Source organism: Lytechinus pictus, chromosome 13 (assembly GCF_037042905.1).
Source record: "Lytechinus pictus isolate F3 Inbred chromosome 13, Lp3.0, whole genome shotgun sequence".
Taxonomy (NCBI): Eukaryota; Metazoa; Echinodermata; class Echinoidea; order Temnopleuroida; family Toxopneustidae; genus Lytechinus; species Lytechinus pictus.
In genome coordinates, this window is record NC_087257.1 from 4738043 (window position 1) to 4759827 (window position 21785).

At 35.9% G+C, this 21785-nt stretch overlaps 1 long non-coding RNA gene across 1 annotated transcript; it reads right to left on the reverse strand.

Moving 5' to 3' along the window:
- Positions 1-11832: 11832 nt before the first annotated feature.
- Positions 11833-20606, reverse strand: LOC129274914 (uncharacterized). Its single transcript, XR_010295559.1, has 3 exons — positions 20546-20606; positions 12505-12565; positions 11833-11980 (listed from the first exon to the last, which is right to left on the reverse strand). It is a non-coding gene; the product is annotated as an uncharacterized LOC129274914 (long non-coding RNA).
- Positions 20607-21785: the final 1179 nt, after the last annotated feature.

The following is a 21785-nucleotide window of genomic DNA, read 5'->3' on the forward strand; positions in this document are numbered from 1 at the left end:
GATTAGAATGAGCAAAAAGAGATGTTTTGGGGTATATTTTCAGTGTCCAAAAGGGGAGAGTTGTTCATCTGTGACATCATAGATCTTGGTCGCATAGCCAAAAGGAGGATTTCCATAGCATTAGTGATCTGACATTCAAATGCTCATAACTCTTCTATTGCTAGTCCTATTTTATTCAAACTTTTGTTGATCTTATTCTTTGATTTTTCTGCTTTCACAAAAGCTAACTTGCTCCAAGAGTTTCATTCTCCTTTAAATAGAGTATTTAGTCCTTAATCCACTTCACATATTTTTAGCTTTGTATTGGCTTAATCTTTAGAAGACTCTTCCTTCTGTAAGTTCTGTTAGTAGACCTTCCAATTCATTTATTCAAAGTACAATGCACATGATCCCAACCTCACCACACAGACAGAAACCTTTCACTTTATTCTTTGAGACGCCAATCTTTATTCTAAATTTCTGTTTCTTCTTCTTTTTTTTTTTGGGGGGGGGGGGCATTTTTCAAAAGGGCACATTCCTTTATTATGTACAGGACAGATAGGGAAAATTTAAAGGGCACAAAAATATCCAATGACAGTGAGAGGGGCATTAAAGCCAAACAAAGCGGGGTACATTGTACATTGTAGGCTATACAAGGCTATGGCCTTTAATGGCCTTAGATTAACTGTAATTTGAACCGCACAATACATCTACAAGGAAAAGGGTATTAAAAGTTTCAAGGAAAATTTTGAAGGCAAGGGTATTGGAAGAGCTATAGGCCTACTGTCCATGGAAGAGTAAACAACTAAATATTCATGGATTCTTTACCTCATTTGCTAACATCTGATATAGTTCTGCTTTGCTTATGTGTAACCTTTCTCTGTCTGTGCTGTCAATCACTAAAATGATGAACTGTAAGGAGAAAAAAAAAATTTAAATCATATTACAAACACAAATTGACAGAATAATCAATCCAATCTATTATAAAGCCAGAGGCACTGTAAAAAAAAAAATGACAGGTTTCCATCAGTCCCTTTAATAACAGCCCACATTTGCTAGGTAACATTAGGTGGTTTCAGACCGCCTCGAAGTTCGTCAGTTCCAGGTATTCTCTGATCGAGAAATTTACCGGTACCTGATCAGAAAATACCAGGTATTTTGGTAATGTCAAAGCAAACTACGCGTAATTTCCCCGAAAGAAAATACCTGCTAAATAGTAGGTACTTGGCGAAATTACGAGAACTTTCGCGGGGATTTTTCCAAGGTCGCAGGTATTTTGGCAATGTGAAAGCAATTTACGGGAACTTTTAGCCCAGCGTGTCGTTGGGTGCGGGCGCCGTGGGTGGCTGCTGGGCTAGTGGTTTTGAATCTCGCGCCTTGCCTGCTTATCAGACCATACTGCGCATGCTCCTAACTTCAGGAATTTATCCCGAAGTGTATGTTTCGGGGCGGAGTGAATGCAGGAATAATTAATGGGTATTTTTTAGCCTAAAAATGTGATCGAGGCGGTTTGAAACCACCTATTGTACATTCGTTTTTTTTTATTCAATACACATATTTCATGTTAAATTTCATACTGCATGTTAATGTATGCTCTGGAAAATAAAAGTAAACAAGGACTTCACATCAGAAACTATTCCCAATATTTAGAATCTGGTGTGCCTGAAAATGAATGGTGGAAAAAAATTTATAAAAAGTCATATATTTTCATGTACTGACACAGGAGACTACAACTTGTGTAATTGTTCAACTACATGTACATGTACACATACTTAGATCTGACTTTTGAGGAACTGATATAAAAGCAACACAAAGAAGACACAAAATGATATGTGATAAAATGTACTGTACGTACTGTAGGCCTGACAATAAAATCATGAATCCTTCATGATACTGTAAGTACTATAAAATGTAGGCCTATGGTACATTACATGTACAGTGTACGTACCTACTGTACATGTACTCACTGTACATGTACTTACTGTACATTCATACATGCACATTGTGAACCTTACTTTTAAGAAATAGTTCTGAAGGCAATACTTTATATATATATCACAAATTTATCTGATAGAGATGATGACCTTTATGGCATCACACAGACAAAGGCTAAACTTCTGGCATTCTGATCAATTATTACTTAGGCCTCGTACAGGTATGTATTTGTACACAGGGGGAGTGGCAATGCTATGTGAAGTTAATTTGAATCTTGAAAACGATGAGTGGGGTTGTTACATATACATGTAGGACTAATTAAAATAATTTGGTCAATAGACTTTTCAGGGAAAAGTCTGTGTTGACCCATGGAATTTTTTGTTTTGTTTATTTTTAATACTACACCATAGCTACTATAATATATCAACAATAGTTCATATCACTTTTTGTCTAGACAAAACTAATTTCAAGGGGATAAACCAATTATCCAAAAGGGGAGGGCATTGTATTGAGTTTTTTTTTTATTTAAGTGACAAATTTGCTCTCATCCAATCAGATGCAAAGACTTAATAGCAACATACATGTACATACATCCCTTTTCTTCCACAAACAAATACATTAGTACCTGGTAATACGTGCAAGGATTTCAGTAGCTTGTAAATGTATCTTTTGATATCACTGACAAAACATACATTTACATTTACATACATTTACATGGAAAGCTCCTCAACAAAGGAATTTTCTATTTTAACAGAAAAAGGAGTGTTGCTCAAAGCGTGCAGGTATTCATTTCAACAGGTTCTATATAAAACAAATTATCAAAGTTTATTAAAGACCACTCCAATTCTGCACATGTCCATATACTATAGGCCCTACATGTACATTGTATGAGTTAATAGTTTTGTGTTTTTCTTTCATGTATCTGATGAGTGATTTCGGGCAATCCCATATAAAATGATCAACCTTTTTGTATGTCAAACCATCCATGGTCAAACCCACAATTTTCTCAAGTTTTACCGAGTACTTCACTTTATACGTACAGTACATGTAAACTGACCAAGTCATGGTCCTTTGAGAACATTACAGACTTGTCAAAAGAACAAGAAATCGGAGACAGAAAATTTCATGAAGGTCCCACGTATGGGGTCGGACATACAAATTAATATGGAATTGCTCTTTCAATATTTTCAAAAGCTAAAACAGATTTTCCCTGTAACTACTACAGTCACACTTGTAAACAAAACCAACTCCAAACGACAGATGATATGTCAGGAGAAATTTTTGCCTTTCTCGAGTGGGATTCGCCAGTTTGACTGTCGCATTATAAACCCATACTATATAAAAACACAAAGCAAAAGTACTGTGATATTATTACATTACTCATTCCAATATTCAAACAAGCTGCCCTAAATCCAAATGATCTACATACATGCATGTACTGTACATAAATACCTAACTCATAAAAATCAAATGACTCATTCTGATCCAAGAGATAACACAAAATAGGCCTACATGGCAGTATTGTAGATTTATAACACGACATTTTATTCCAAAACAGCACACAGCCTATGCCTACATATGTACATGTACATATGATGAATGTACTGTAGGGAGAGCTGGAGTCTATGATTGTGTCTATTACATGTATGTACTTGTACAAATGATGAATAAAAAAATTATCATACATGTACACTACATTGTATGTACATTGTATATGGCATCGGCCTGCTCCAGTCCGGGTTGGGGGGGGGGGGGGACTGCCGAGTGCGTTAAGTGCAGAAATAACAACTAGAACAAAGTATACTATGCACAGGTACCGGTACACTCCCTGTAAAATCTCAATTAAATTCAATTTGAATGACAATATGTAAAAAGAGGTAAAAACATAAAATCCACACAGTTCAAGCGTAATTATACTTCATGATTGTGTATTTTCAGGCAATTTTTATTTTATTTAATATTCAAGGGAAAGCTTTTCACAATCTACTGCCTATTGAATCTACAAAAATAGGTACCGGTATTAAAGCTTTTAAGTTTTGAGAGGGCTCGTTTTAGCATTTCAGGGCGAAATTGCCCTAAACCCAATAAAAAAAATTTTCTTGACATAAATGTACATGTATATTATTTCTCTTTATTACAAAACATACAGGCCTACACATACAATGTATATGAATTTTCATAAACATAATGTACATGTAGGTCCTACATATAGACTGTATGGTAAAGACATGTACTGCAGGGCGTACACTTTTTTTTTTTTAACAGTCCATATGTTCATGAACATATGTACACATACTACACAATTGAAGCCCAGTTGCTTTTTTATATGTATACAGCGTAATGGTAATTCTGGAACTGGTCAAATCCAATCCTGCCTACAGAATAGCAAGCCACATTGTCATCAGGGAATAATAGTGCTCAGAAAAGAGGTTCCATGACATTTGCTCAGGTCACAATTGCTCCGCTCTAAATTCCACACACTAATCAAATTACCAACTTTAACACTGGGTTTAACACTATACCCTACCCTAAACCTAACCCTAGACTTCCATTGTAAAACCATACTGCAACCCTACCCCTTACCTACATCATAGATGAAATTAAGCCCAGAGCAATTGTCACAGGAGGGTCATTCCATGGGGTTGGGGCAAAAATTGTGACATCAGGGTCAAAAAATAGAAATGTAATAAATGAAAAGTTTTTTTTCTTATATGTTTCATGGGACAATTCTTCAACTAAATCCACTTACAGGCATTTCATACCACCCTGCATATTTGAGTAAATTGAGAAACAAGATTTGACAAAATACCACCGTTACATGGACATCATTTATCATCCTTACTTAGACTATACTCTCCCACTGTCAAAATAAAAGGGTTGATCTCAATTCCTCTTAATAAATATTTTGCTAACAACATTTTTAGTCACTTTATTCCACATTTTCCAACATGGCATATATATTTTGAAAGATTTAGCATCAATAAATGGAACTTGATGCTCTTTGTGTATACCAGTGCCATGTTCTGTTTCGTTCTTTTTTCTCACCAGTCAAGAAAATTCAATTTATGATGGCATGTAGAACTAAATAGTTGACAGAAGTCATGCCTCATTAGAATGGAATATTCTTTTTGGAAAAACTCAACTACTCTTTCTGGCCCAACCTTCTATTTTTGGTGTTACCACCGTTACATGGACATCATGTCTCTGTAACAGAGGTATAATTTGAAGCATTGTAAGTTAAGGTCCATTAATGGTCATCACATACCAAATTACACTTTCTGCCTTAAATTATTTGCACAAGATCAATTGATTATATTAGAAAAAAAAACATTTTGCATGTCAAATTCTTTGCAAATAAAAGAAATTTAAATTAGAGTTTAAACAAAGAAAAATGTACAAAATTATTGACAAATTATGTGTCGTTCTTTTTTCTCACCAGTCAAGAAAATTCAATTTATGATGGCATGTAGAACTAAATAGTTGAGAGAAGTCATGCCTCAACAGAATGGGATATTCTCTTTGGAAAAACTCAACTACTCTCTCTGGCCTAACCTTCTATTTTTGTTTGGTGTTACCACCGTTACATGGACATCATGTCTCTGTAACAGAGGTATAATTGGAAGCATTGTAAATTAAGATCCATTAATGGTCATTACATACCAAATTACCCTCTCTGCCTTAGAATATTTGCACAAGATCAATTGATTATACTAGAAGAAAAACATTTTGCATGTCAAATTCTTTGCAAGTAAAAGCACTTTAAATTAGAGTTTAAACAAGGAAAAATGTACAAAATTATTGACATTATATTCAAAATCATACTAATCCTCAAGGTTCCACTTCCATCTGTCTCTGGAAACATTTATGTTTCTGTCTAAAGGGGAAAAAACGAAACAGTGCTTACGATCTCCAAATTTTTTATTACTTTGAAATATCTCCTTCAAAATATTACTTTCAAATGTAGATACCTCTGTTACACGGACATCATGTCCTTGTAATGGTCATATTGAATAGCATTACTTGAATATTTGACATATTTTTCTAGTATCAACACACTAAATGCAAGTTAACTCATCTTACTTAAGTGTAGAAATACAACATCTACAAGCAAGCTTCTGAAATGCATATCAATGAACAGGTAAAATGTTTTTTTTATTCATACACAATTATAAAATTTTTTGATACCTTTGATACAATATTCAGGTGAAAAAGATGTACAATGTAGGTAAAAGGTACTAGTTTAGTTCTTCTAAGCTATGGTTTTTCAAGACAAAACAAGACAAAGTTGGCATGGAAGACATGGACAACGCATTTATACCTTACACATATAAACTTGTTCAATTTGTTAACTAAATTTGTTTTACCTCAGTTACATGGACATCATGTCCTCAAAATGGTAGTGTAGAAGTGACATTAATTAAAATATAATCATGTCATCACTGGAACTTACATACATTAGATAAAACATTAAGTTCCAACATGCGAAAAGGACAATTGTAAAGTACTTAGTGGACAAATTTAATTTAAAAAACTCACCACCTTTGTATCTTCTGTTTTTTTAACAGAGTTGTAAGCGAGAAAGTAAAATGTACTAAGCTATTCTAATGTTAAAAAATAAAACTGCAAGAACTCTTTGGTAAACTTCTTACTGGCAAATGCAAAAAAATGTATTACACTGTACACTAAACCTGACTATTAAAATTAACATGCAATATTTCTCTCTGCATTCAGGTTACAAGTTCATGAACTTCAAGAAGACTGGTGACCCAATAAGAAATTTCAGTTTGGAAGAGGATTCTGTCAATGTCACAAAGTGGATGGAGGTAGAATTGTGCCTCGCCATCGGGCCAGGAGTACAGGTCACCAGATTGACACTTCATGTACTGAAAATATACATTTTCACCTTGAACAGAGGCTACCTGTAGTTGAGAAAATAGTATTTGGAAGTTTGACTATATTTTTTAAGCAATAAAAGCAAATATTTTTTATATTATACACTGTAAAAACTGTGGTGTTAAAATAACACCCTAGAGATTGAACATAACACCAAAGAGTGTAAATGAAACAACCATAGGTGTTGTAATAACACCTATAGGTATAAAACTAACACCACCAATTTAACACCGGTGTAAAATAACTGGTGTGGTCCTCTATGTACACCGGTTAACACCACAGTTTTTGCTGTGTATCAAATCATTTACTTATTTATATGTCTTGACATTTTCTCATTAAAGGGGGTGGATTACTAGGGACAATGAATCTGATCTGTTCTTGCAAAATACACAGCAACCCTCACTTTGTATTTTTTCATAGCAAATAGAATTCATCATTTCATAGTTCATAAATTAAATATAAAGTTACGTTTTATAGAAGGTTTTTGTATTTGTGTTGTTGTGTTCTACTTTGTTTTCACAATACACTTACTTGCCCATTACCTTTTCATAAATTATCTATAGGACCCTACTTCAATTTCATTTCTCAATGGATTAATTTAATCTAATTTTATTCTGTATTCTAATCAAGGGTGGTTATCTAGACAATTCCATTTAGTTTTTTATGACCATCCTATTTAATTTTCATCGCTGAAGTTTAATTGTTCAAGCAATTACATAATATATGTATGTTTTATTGGAATTAAATGAATTAATGGAATTCAAATCTGCAATTTACCTTCTGATACAGCAAATAAACTCTTGTGAAACAAACTTGATTGTGTCACATTTTCTTTTGTTCACTTGTACATGTTTTAAAAATCTCATTATATTGCAATAAAAAAAAAATCACATTGAAAACAATCACACAGGCTTTTGCTTTCTGATAAAACGAACCCCCCCCCCCCCCCTCTCCTTACAATTGAATATATAGAAATCAAAATACAAAATATTGAAAAAATATTGAGAAAAAAAGAATGTGCTGAAAAGTATAACATTCAACAAGATGAAAAGTTTTGGGAAGGTTAGGCCTACAGCCAAGAATTACTAGTAATTATACACAAAGCACATGTACTATGTGTAGGGGGTAACAGAAAAATTATTTTGCCCACCCCCCCTTCTTTCAGATTGGGATCAGCTGACAAGCAAAAAAAAAAAAAAAAAAAAAAAAAAAAAAAGGGGGGGGGGGCCTGCCTCCCCCGTGGCGCTGCCACTGGTTCTAAATTCTCATTTTTGGGGGAAATTAAAATTTGGTCATCAGGTCTTTGATACCCATATTACGTAGAATCAGTAGGAGCCAATTTAAACAAGGCGAGATTTTGTACCAAATTTGAGATGTCATCATGATCATCGGTGATAGAGCAGTTTTTAGTATCCATTGGCCTATTGTCTTGAAATAACATATTTCGGTGTTTAAAAAAATCAACTAAATTGCGATTGAATCATGTCAGCTAACATTCAAAACATGTTTGCACGGAATCACAGTAATAAAAACATTATTTCTTTGGGGCCGTTTAGCAAATCTGGAACAAACACGGCGATGTCTCAATCACATATTTCACTTACACGAAAAGATACATGTGGGACTGTGGTAAAAGATTATGGAAAATTAGCGAGATTTTTCAAACTTAAAAACACTTTCTGCATGATAATATAGTTTCACATTTTTAAGATAAGGTTTAACTGATTTAAAAATACGAGTATCGGGATAAATCTCCGTACTTACGTCGCTTTGAAAGGGAAAACATCGTGGAGATCCAATCCACCGTTACACGGACATTGCGGGAAGATTCCCAATTGCAATGCTGCAAAACACCCGATATCATAGCCGTTCATGTGCACGTGGATTTCGGCTAACATCCCGTCCGTCTGATACAACGACGGTCTCTTCTCCGGTCTCTCCTTTTTACATACGCGATGAAATGTGATCCACCGTTACAAATTTGGCCCGGACATCGCCCAAAACATCGGCGACCCTCGATTAATTTACATGACATTAACATTGGTTTTCAAAGCTAATCTTTTGATGAAAAGTTGCTTACTGCCTGCCCTTTATTTCTGACACATAACTTTGGAAAGAATGATTTCTGACTTTTATTTATTTACCACTTTACCGCCGTTACAGAAAAAAATACATGCGGACATCGCACGTAACGGTGGTATGCGATGTTGTAGGAATGATTTATGATATGAAGCCTCTTTTCATTTGCTATATCCCATTACTGTTTTGTTATTAAACAAATGTTGCTTTATCAATCATGGCCATTTGAATTTGACTAAGTTTATCTTTTAATTAGATATCTTCAACTGAAAATGACCATTTTGGATGTCACACTTGGTACCCCAAAAAAGAGTCTGGACATCATCATTTAAAGTCTCACCATAAAAAATATTTAAAGTTCAACATTTTTATTTCTGCATCAAGTAATTGCTTACATAACTGCCTTCCAACAAAACCACATTGCAACATCCAAACGCCAAACACATTTTCAGGATAAAGCCAACAATTCATAGGGAACACAAAAAAGTGCTGTTGCCCCAACCCCGTGGAATGACCCAGGAGCAAATGTCGTGTCACCAGAAAAGAAGCCCCATGATGTCAGTGCTCATTATATTATGGGGGTTTCCCCAATTATGTCAATAAAAAAAAATCATATTCAGCTCACTAGACAACATCCCCCCAAAAAACCCTTGAAATCCCCAATGTCATTACAGGTACACAATAACATACATGTATGAATGGCAACTACTGTACATGTCCATGTACATAACCATGTACAGTGTACACTAAAAACTGCACACGTGGAGCATTTGATGTCAGCGCTATTGTTATGAATGCCCCAATAACTCTGTAGTGTAGTGATAAAGGGGAAATACCAATCGCAATTGTCACACTAGAGTAGGTTTAAAATCATGTTACAACCTTGGAACAGATTCGAGATAAAATCATTAATGGAGTACATTTTGTATGACATGAGAAGTTAAGTCTGCCTGAACAAAGTGAATACATGTACATAATGTCCATGTACATCCTGGTTTTAATACAGTATCCCTAGTTTTTTTTTTTCATATCATGATACAGTATATTGGAATCGAGCCTTTACACCAATACATATAGAATGTGCTGCATACTGTTTGCAGAACTTTGTTATAATCATGTAATGAGAGAACATTAAACCTTGAGTGTGTTTCAAAGAGTTGTTGCAATATTCCAACCGATTGTAAAGTCATTCATAACTTTTATTGGTTTTATACATGTACATGTATGAAACATAATTGAGCCTTACACAAGTCCTTGAAAAGTACTTTTGTGCTGTTTGAATGTCATACTATACCGGTAGGGACAGTGGTTTTTCCGCGATCGCGGAAAACGGACGGAATTCACGGAAAGGGCCTTTTGAAACGGAAAGTGGCATTTCAAACGGAAAATCACGGAAAACGTATTTTCCCTCAAAATACACAGAATAGCAACAGAAATTACTCCAAAATCACAGCAAAATGAGAATATTAAATGGCCAAAAAAAAACCAGAAAACACGATCTCACTTCGCTACTATCATGACAATTCACACATCGTGACTGCACTCGACATCAGCACACTCGTTTGTACCCCGCACCGTACCCGTACCCGGCCGGCCGGGTTGGGCTTCACATGCACACATATCGTTCAACTACATGTACACGGTCGTGTGTTGCTGCCCTCTACGTTTGAAGATGTAACAGCACGATATCATGGTCTTAAAATCCAAGATGGCGGATTGGGGAAAAGCCGTTGACTGATGATAACGATGTCCAAAATCCCCCAAAATTATCGATGAAATATCATTTCACCGTGAAATAATGCTAATAATATGAAAGGTGAGGATGTATGCATGCAAAATGGATGTGTAAAAATATTTTATGCACCCGCATAGATCCGATTAGAACGGATTTTATTGTGTTGTTGGTACAGTAGCAGATACAAATTTTGACCAGTGCGAGTTAAGTGTGCGTGTTGTGATTTTGCTATTCAATGTGTAAACGGAATTGTCACTTTTCCGTGTGTACAATGTCTATGGGGAAACGGAATTTCCGTTTTCTGACATGCTGAAACGGAATTTGAGATTTTCTGAAACGGAAAAGGCAATTTTTTGAAACGGAAAATCACTGTCCCTATACCGGTAATACCTCGGTCATATTTGCTCTACGGTGGCCGTACAGCGAGTCGAAAACAGCCGTTTTAACATGTTTTGTATACCAGCTATATATTACATGTAGGTGGTTTGAATAAAAATGAACGGCTGTTTTCGACTCGCCGTACGGCCGCCATAGAGCAAATGTGACCGAGGTATAAAGAACTACCGTATACCTGGCTTGAGCGTGTTGATGCCATCTTCCAACCGATCATAATTAAAGTTAAAGTCATAAAATGGTTTTATGAAATATTCCCCAGAATTTGAGCCTATCAAACTTGAGTGCCTGCATCCATGCTGTTGATAAAAATGTGTGTTGGCTCAGATGGTAGAGCATCCGCCTCACAACCGGGAGGTCGGGAGTTCAATCCCCGTTCGCATCAGACCAAAAGACGTTAAAAGATGGGAGTTGCTGCTACCCTGTTTGGCGTTTAACGATTAAAAGGGATAGAGCCTCGTCGATCTGGCACTGCACAGCAGCTGCCGGGCCTACGATCAATTGGGCAAGAGCAAATTTTTGGAGTATTTCATTTCATGTCTATTTTGAACAATAAAATAAAATATGGAATATGTACAGTACCAGTCACCATTCTTTGACTCACTGTTACCTGTTTCGGCCAGAGAACAATAGGATCAGTGGACCAAATCTATTGTTCTCTGGTTGAAGCAGGTAATAGTGATTCAAGAATGTTGACTGGTACTGTACATGGAGCATATTTCACAGAGCTGTTCCCATATTCCAATCATTCATAAAGCCCTCCAGAACATATACGAATGCTTTAATAATGAAACATTCCCACATAGTTTGAGCCTTACCTGAGTGCCTGCATAATACGTGCTCCATGCCGTCCGCAGTGAGTCCTGTCCTCCTATGTCCCACATTAAGAAGTGTATGTTTTTCCATGTGACTTCTTCTACATTGCTACCGATGGTGGGGGACGTATGCACAACCTCGTTCATAAGACTGGATAAAAGAAAAAAGACAGATGCTAGCATTAGATGTACTGTAGAGTATACATCGGCCAAATCACAAGATTACAACATAAATTCAACAATTTTACCCCTATTTCTTAGATTTCTCCATAATAATTTCTGTCCAAATATACATGTAGCTTTAAAAATGGACCCCAAGGGACACAGTTGTTTTTAACAGCTCTGAAATAGTACATCCGACCATCATGCCATTGTATTATTATTTCTTTGATATGTTATGAAACTTAGCATGTGTTTATAAAAGTCAAATGATTTTTAAATTAAACAATTTTTTAAAATTAAATTAAACAAACATAAAAGTATTTAATGTAAAATGATGCAATTCTTTTTCTATTCAAAGAAGGCTTGTTCTCTCATCCTTTCTTTCATTTTGTTTTTCAATAGGGGCAGGGGTCTATTAAAAAATATATATTGAGATCACTTTCCATGAAAGTGACAAAACTGGTTAAGATGTACAAAAGCAATACTAATACTAGGATACAGGTGTGTACTTACATTTGATATAGAATGGTCGTTTTGCCTGCATTATCCAGGCCTACAATGATCACCTTGTGTTCTGTAAATACAAACAAGATAAAGAGATATTTTATTATGCTAACAGCACATATGACAAATTGATAACATTCAAAATCAGATGATGTTTAAAGGTTGGCATAGGAGTATTAACAATCACGGAAATGGTTTACGGTAAACCATGTGCACATTCCCAAAAGAGAACGTGGATATACATGTAAAGGTAGAAGTGAAATGGATAGGTGAAAAAGTTGAGGTGGAGGTTTCTCGCCTATCCATTTCACTTCAAAATGCACTTCTACATGTAGATCCACTTTCTAGTAGTCCTTTCCAGGACTTTAAATACATGTATGGTGTACCAGAAACCATTTCCGCAATCCACACATTCATAGGGTTAGATGGTGGTGTGATTCAGGCAGCCCTACATGTAGTCGCAGTAACCCCTTCAGGAGGACAAGGACATTTTTTTTTGTTTTTTTAATTGCCTAAGAACCACTGTTGGTAATAGGGGAAATTTGAGGGCAGTTAGACCGTTGAAGCAGGAATCCAGTCCGATTACCTTTGCCACTTTCCGTTCACTTTTATGCAAATCCTGGGGTGGTACGAACACTGTCATAAATTTTGTCATTTCTCTCCGAGATGTGACACCGCTATGATTATCACAAATCGGTATTCTCAACATTGTCTTTTCCCTGTCATATCTCTCTATAAAGTTCCTGCCCATCTTTTTGGAGGCAAACCAATCAAAGAAGGTTCCCAAAGGAAGCCCTTCTAACCAATAAGGCCCGGTAGCATGTGGGGCATATCCTCAATACAGTAGCTGGCATCGCGCAACTGCGCGTATATCGATGCGCTTAATTACAATGAGAGACGGATCTGTGAAGCATTTTAAAAAGAGAAAAAAAAAAAAAACAAGTGGAATGCCTCTGGCCGTCTCACCTGCATCACGCGATTCAATATAGCAGCAGTGCTGATTTTGAAAACTACTATAACTCGCACAAGATGTTCAGTGATACTTGGTTACTCTTATTTCCACGTTTTATGAACTAGACCAATACACTTATAGAGATATGATGGCAATTCAACAAATACCCCCAACGTGGCCAAAGTTCTTTGACCTTACATGACCTTTGACCTTGATCATGTGACCTGAAACTCGCACAGGATGTTCAGTGATACTTGATTACTATTATGTCCAAGTTTTATGAACTAGACCAACACACTTTCAAATTTATGGCTGTAATTCAACAAATACCCCAATTTGGCCAAAGTTCATTGACCCTAAATGACCTTTGACCTTGATCATGTGACCTAAAACTTGCACAGGATGTACAGTATACTTGATTACTATTATGTCCAACTTTCATGAATCAGATCCATAAACTTTCAAAGTTATGATGGTAATTCAACAGATACCCCCAATTCGGCCAAAGTTCATTGACCCTAAATGACCTTTGACCTTGGTCATGTGATGTGAAACTCATGCAGGATGTTCAGTGATACTTGATTAACCTTATGTATAAGTTTCATGAACTAGGTCCATATATTTTCTAAGTTATGATGACATTTCAAAAACTTAACCTTAGGTTAAGATTTTGATGTTGATTCCCCCAACATGGTCTAAGTTCATTGACCCTAAATGACCTTTGACCTTGGTCATGTGACATGAAACTCAGGCAGGATGTTCAGTAATACTTGATTAACCTTATGGCCAAGTTTCATGAACTAGGTCCATATACTTTCTAAGTTATGCTGTCATTTCAAAAACTTAACCTCAGGTTAAGATTTGGCGTTGACGCCGCCGTCGCCGCCGCCGCCGCCGCCGCCGTCGCCGTCGGAAAAGCGGCGCCTATAGTCTCACTCTGCTATGCAGGTGAGACAAAAATTAATATGTAGGGCCTAACAAATTGTAGCATGAAAAAAATATTTTTGAAAATAGTCATGGATGATGAGTGAAACTAATACCTAAAATGATATTATTGTACACGTATGTACATGTATGCTTGACATTTAATAGTTGACAGGGTATCAGGATATTTGTTGTACACTAAAAAGATATGACAAAATTTAAGACTGCTAGACCGTCATAAATTTTGTCATATCTTTTGCTTGTATTGGGATTACGCGCATTTAAGAGCTGCATATTTTTGGTGCGCGCTATAGAGAAGAGACTTTTTTTTTGTGCAAATGCACACCTAGTTTAATACCAATAATGCATATTATAGCCAGGTCAGCATTTCCATTTATTTGAAAGCAGGATAAAAGAGCACAGTAGATTAAATGCCTTGCTCACAGGCATACTGTACATGTATGTGCCGCGGCCGGGGATCGAACCCCGGACTTTCCATGTATAGACAGGCGCCTTAGACCTCTCGGCCACGACAAAGGTTATGACGTCCACCAGAATACCGATTCTGTCATATATGCAGAAAAGGCAATGTTTAGAATATCGCCCCAGGATATCAATTTTTAACCATTCTCACTACATTTCCTGACCTGGCTTCCACAAGAAAAAACTTACCAAAACCAGTTTAATAGGAGGTTACTTCAATAGCATTTACATCACCTTTACAATGGCAGTTACATAATGCGTAAGTACTACACCTACATGTACATGTACAACGGAAGCCACATGAACTATATAGTACTATGGATGCAAAAAGGGTAAAAACACTAAAAATTAACCTGGTACATGACATGTACATGTACTTTTTATTTGACCATTATTAAAAATCGTGTTACACTAGAAAAATGTATTAAAGTAGACTATATATTGTGCATTTGCATTGACTTCAAATTCCCCACACTGAAACTACAATTTGCAGATCTAAGTTACTGCAATAAATTAGTAGAATGTAAAGGTCTTTAAAAATCTTGGAAAAGGTAAGTCTTCTTGTAATAAAAAAAGGATTTTTTTTATATGAATTCACTCTACTCAAGACTTGCATCACTTAAAGCCAATATTGGCTATTAAATTGGCAAGGTTTATCCAAGGAGGTGTCACTTGAAAGGTGATATATCTCCTTGGTTTAATCTACAACATTGTACAATCCAATGATTACTCCACTGAGATACAAATCTCCATGATTATGCAGAGGTCATCCCTATTCAGACAACCATAAAACTGCATCTCAATTTTAACTTCAAAATAGCTTCGGGTACCATCACTTTGTGTTCCTTGAATGAGTTACTCATCCCTAAAAGTGAAACTGAAGAATGAAACCTCCATTTAATATGCTTCAGAAGCTCAGCAAATTGGGCTTCTCTTTCAAGATAGGTGATCCTTTTTTTTCTCCCAAAGTAATATTATGGTGCATAGAGACTACCTGGGGAATGTGGCATATTACTTTTGTGATAAAAAACTTGGGCAAACAAAATCACCCCATTGAATATTACACATTTAAAAAAACTATGGCAAAAAAAATTGCCAGACTTTTATCATGGCAAAAGTTTTATGCACGGGCCCCTGTAGTTCTCTAGTTTACATGTAGATTGGCTCTGTGACTTATTATATACTAAACACAAATTAAGATACTGGATGGAAGGAAATACAAACTTCTGCATACATTGTACACTCTATCCCTTATTAAAGTTTTATACCAAAATTCCTTTGAACAAGCAGAAAAAATGATGAAAGTTTAAACTACATTTACATAAAATGTGGATGGTCCAAACTACATAAAGTCAAGTGCTGTGTATTAATCCTCAGTGTACCTGTACCCGCTGTAATGAAATAAGCCTTGCCTTTTACATTGATTCTATATTCCAACCATCATTCTTCTTTCTCAGTTTTTGTCTATTCTCTATTTCTTGCCCTCTCCTGAACATGAACAAGTTTCTTCCCCCCCCCCTTGAATTTCTAATTCAACTTTTAATATCATCATAGCTTTTATATTTTTTATTTTTATTAATGACATGTGTAATTTGAAATTGCATGTACATTCTAAAATGTCTCTTTATGCTGATGATACCGCCATTTTTAATCACGGTGAATCAATTAAGGAGGTACAAAAGTATTTGCAAGATGATTTTGATTCAATAAGTAATAAAATGGCTAGACTTAAATAATATGCATTTACACCCGCAAAAAACAAAAGCCATGGTATTTGGTCAAAAGAAAAAGTTGAGGGGTGCTCATGTGTCAGTGAAATTCAGGAACATACAATTAGAAAATGTAAAAAAGATTAAATACTTAGGTGTCATGCTTGATCCGGGCTTGACTTGGTGCGAACATATTACTAATATCGTTTGTAAAATATCTCGGGCAATAGGTTGTGTAAGGCGGATTAAGCACTTACTGTCCTTTGATATTATGAAGAAGCTGTACTTTTCTATGATTTTACCTTACATTGATTACTGTATTACATCTTGGGGAAGCAGTGCAAAAATACATTTAGATAAGATACAAAAACTTCAAAATAAATATGCCAGAATGATTTTGAAAAAAGATTATAATACATCACAAATTTCTTTGTTGCAGTCACTGAAGTGGCAATCAGTAGATCAGCGTATAAAATATTAGTATTGTGTTCTTGTATATAAAATAATGAATGATTTAGTTTCAAATTATTTAAAACCTTTAGTATGTAAACGGCCCGTGAAATACAGGACACGGTATTCTTTACGATGCCCCCTTCAGCTTCCCAAAGCTAGAATTGAACATAAAAGAAAATCTTTCGCATATGTCGGACCCAAATTATTAAATGCACTTCCTTCAAGTTTACAAGTTTGTACCTCCTTGTTAGTTTTTGAAAAATTATGCAAAGCCTTTCATACGAATTGATAAAGAGCGAAATGATATTCCATTGATTTACAATGCTATGTATGTTTAAATTGTCACTTCCCACTCTATATTTTGCTGTTAATTGTTTCTGATGTTAGATATTTTGTATTTTGTATTTTTGATGTTGTTTGTTGTTGTTGTTCATAGTTATCTTGACATGTATTTTAAACTGCAGGGTGCCTTTGTAAAGCAGTTTTAAGAACTGAACAGGCCTACCCTGCAGTATAAAATAAATAAAACAAAATAAATAAATAAATAAATTATAAAGAGCACACATGTCATGTATCTAGTCAAACGATTATGAAAGAAATTTTTATTAATTAATTGTTCTGATACTCTTTAAAGTTTTGGGGTGCCTATTCATTGTCTGTGACAGACCTGTGCTGCATGCTAAAGGGAGATAGGTGACAATGGTGTATACATGTATGCCTACATTGTGTCTTCATTAGTCAAGCAAGGATGAATTGGAAGTCAAAACAGGAAACATGTGTTCTGAAAGTTTTTTCACAATACACATGTAGGTTTCCCATGTTGCCACTTGCAAGTGGACAAACAATAAAGTCAACTTGTAGAAAACAGTTTCCATTCAAAGCTAGCTCAGAACCTTTCAACAATATGCAAACCCAGGGGGGGGGCAGTCAAATGTAATTGCTGTACACATGCGTGGCCAAATTATTTCCAAACACCGCCTAAAACAAGTTTTTCTCTGTGTGCAAAATAACCCCCTAAACAAGTTTTTCGCGGGCTTTATTTTCACATTTTGGCCCCCAAACAAGTTGTCGCCAGAATATGACCCCGGGGAAAAAACATATACCCTAAACACGTTCGGCCCCGCGATTGACCATTGACCAGTCTTTTAAAACCACCCCCTTTTTTTTAAATTGGTGTGGACGCGTGGCCCACGTCCATAACTGAAAAAAGAAACGCCCCTTTAAACGTTTTTTTGTTTCACTGTCACGCATGTGTACAGCAATACAATTGACTGCCCCCCCCCCCCCCCCCCCGGATGCGAAAAGACAAAAAAGTCTGCTTGTCCTAACAAGATCACTTTCATGAAACAACAAAAAAAAATCTAAAAATGCATGTTCATGTAGTACATGAATGTACACATGTATGTAAATTGAAAATTTCTGACATCAACACCAGTTGTTTAGAAAAACACATACACAGCAAGGAATGAAGAAATCTGGGTCCCTATATAGGCCTACATCATGTACATGTACCGTAAGGGCACTAGTATTCAACCCGTTTGGAGAGTTTCCTCAAATATATAGAAATATAGAATTTACCTGAATTTCAGACCCGTCTTATTTCCAAGAGCAAATGCTGGTTATTCTTTTTCCGTTATTTTTTTCTTCAACCAGTTGACTGTGAGCGCGGGCGATCGAATTATACGGCGACGGATTTTGGTACTAGTATTCAACCCGTCGGTACTAGTATTCAACCTAGCGATGAAAGATGGCCCTGTCTCTCAATCTGCCCTTGTCCCATCCGACTATGGACTAGACCATTTGAGATGAGACCAAACAGGGAATTAATCAAAGCCAGAGACTTACATAGATCTAGATCTAATTTAGCAATCTAAACCCTTTTGAGATTTGCTATCAATCCTCACTAGGTTGAATACTAGTACCATTCAGTGCAAAAGGCCATCGCCGCATAATTCGACCCTCCGCGCATACAGTCGACAGATTGACAAAGAAAATATCGACAACAGATTACCCTGGAAAGGTGTGAAATTAAGATAAATTCCCCATTTCTAAATATTTTGGGGAATATGTCAAAATCTTTGAATTATGCCGGGTTGAATACTAGTACCCATACGGTACATGTAGTTTCCAACACTTTTCAATACATGTACATGTACAGTAAAATACAAAGTCTGTGACACAGATGTACTTCCTTTGTATGTGTGTGGGTGGGGAGGTGGGTCAATTTCACAGGAATTCAGGAAGTGACGTACATGTACATGTGTGTGTACTGTATGACAAAAGATGACACATCTTTTATTGTTATCTTCCTACACATTCTCGTTGTACACATTCTTACACAATTCATGCACATTGAGTAAAATGAGTGAGGTGCTGGTCAATTCAGAAAAATCAGAGTAAAAAATTGTATTTAATAACTTCGCAGACTTTATAAAAAAGTGAATTACAAAATGTATATTTCCATTGGAACCTATTAACATTTCACAACATAATGTGAAGGTTGGCTGTTCCTTTTATTTAGTTAAACCCTGAATAACTTTTAATAAAACTGCAATACCTGTTGGTGGGAGTGTACACTGTGTGTACTCAAGTCTGAACCACATGGCAAGTCCATTTAAAAGACAAATAAACGCTTTCAAATGGAATGACAGTATGCAAAAACGTATAGTCCAGTGTGCCATCTTGATTGTATTTGGATTACTTCTTAATTTGATACCCACTCAGTCCAATTGTATATATTGTACAAGAGCTATTTCTGTATCATGCATTGTTATAGAAGTTAGGGTGGAGTCTTACTGAGCTACATGTAATATGGAATTAGATATGAAGGACCTCAATTGTCCATAGTTTAAACAGGAAACTAAAAAATAAGACTTGTACAGTACGTGCTTCAGAGACAAGAATTATGGTAGAACTGAACCACATAATCAGCAGTGTACATGTACATGTACATGTGCAGTTTCTTTATATAAATTCAAATGGTATTACAAAATGATATTAAAACTGACTTATTATACCAAAATCGGCAATACAGTAATGAAGTAAGATTATTAAAGAATAATTTTTTTTTCAGAGATTACCAGACTGTCAGACATTTGACAGCCAAGTTCAAGCATTAAAAAACTTCCTATTTTAATTCATTTTAGTCTCTTGGAAGTTGGAACATTTTGTGAAAATCATGAAAACATGAAAGTATTGCCTAGGTTTAATAGGGAGTTTTCCCCTTCACCATGAACAACAGATTCCAGGACATAGAAAATGTATTGCCCTTCATGACAATGAACAACCAAAAGTTTTGTCGAAAATTGGTGAATCAAGAGCAGTTTTGTCCTGGACTCTGGACATTCGATATAATGCATTTTTTTGTTAGCTCCGAAACATCGGACGAAACTGCTGTTCCGGTTCACCAATTTTCAACATAGGCCTCCCAGCTTTTCATTGTCATTTGACGGGCATTTTCAATACATTTGGTCTCCTGTGTTCTTAAATCTGTTGTACGCAAGTGATTTATACAGAACTCATCTCTCACCTTCATTGTTGAAAAGACTCCAGATCTTGGAGAAGACATAACCCATTGCATCTGTAGATTAAAGACAAAGAAGAAGAAAATGGAGATAAATCTACAATAATCCTTTAATACAAAAAATTCCCTTTAGACCTTCTTCTTCTTCTTCCAGAGTACATATAAGTGCTGCATCAAGATGATGAAGATAAATGCACTGGTTGTGCGTGTATGTGGGGAAATTTCACATACAATAAAATTATTATTAAAAGCTCTTGTGCAGGTGCAAACATACACATTCGCATATTAAAGTTAAAAAAAAAAGAATCTGTTTGGCAAGGCTCGACATTAGCGGTGGCCCAGGGCCACCAGAAATTCACCTCGGGCAACCATTATTGAAAAAATGTTAAGTTTTGGTGGCCCAAATCGGGCAACCAATAATTTTCAAAGTAGCGCATTTTTTCTCCCGATTTTGCATGCAATAATCAACTTTCTACAGTTCAAATTGCAAGCCAATTCGTCATGCGCCCTTTTTGTTAATCTACACACACACACAAAGATTGCATAGTCATTGTAGGCCTACCGCTGTAGCATACAGTAGCAATTATCCAGCCGGCCGCGCCGGCCGTCTGGCATGAGCTTTGCATGCATGTAACAACTGCAGCTAGCTCTGCGCTAGCAGACTATATAGCAGACTCATGGAGCTGCGATACGAAATGTTGCTGCTAAGAAATCTTCCACAGAACTTTGAAAATCTACGTCAAAGTCACATTTTACACCAATGAAATGCCCTTCTACAGTCCATATTACTAAAATCTGGTGTAACCTGATTATTTGCAAGCATTAAAAAGAGGAATTATGACCTCTCTTTTGAATCAAAAAGACAGATTTCCAAATGCATTAATACACATAAAACACATAGGTGAGTACATCACAGTCCCACGTGTGCATTTGTATGTATGTTGATACTTGGTTTCTTTCAAAGCTGTGTCTTTTCTAGCCAAAAATAAACAGTTTCGTTCTTTCTTGTTTATAAATGACTTCTTAAACCACTCTTGAGGAAGTAAATACTTTGGGAAGGCATTTCTTTGATATGAAATGTGCATTTTTCCAGCATTTAGGCAAATATAGGGAAGGACTTTTCTCACACTGTTTTTTTTCCAGATATAACTTTTGCCACGTTTTTTTTTTTTTCTTTCATTTTTTTATAGCACTGGTTAAACCATTTATACCCCTTCCCATTGAATATGCCTGATTAAAGAATATG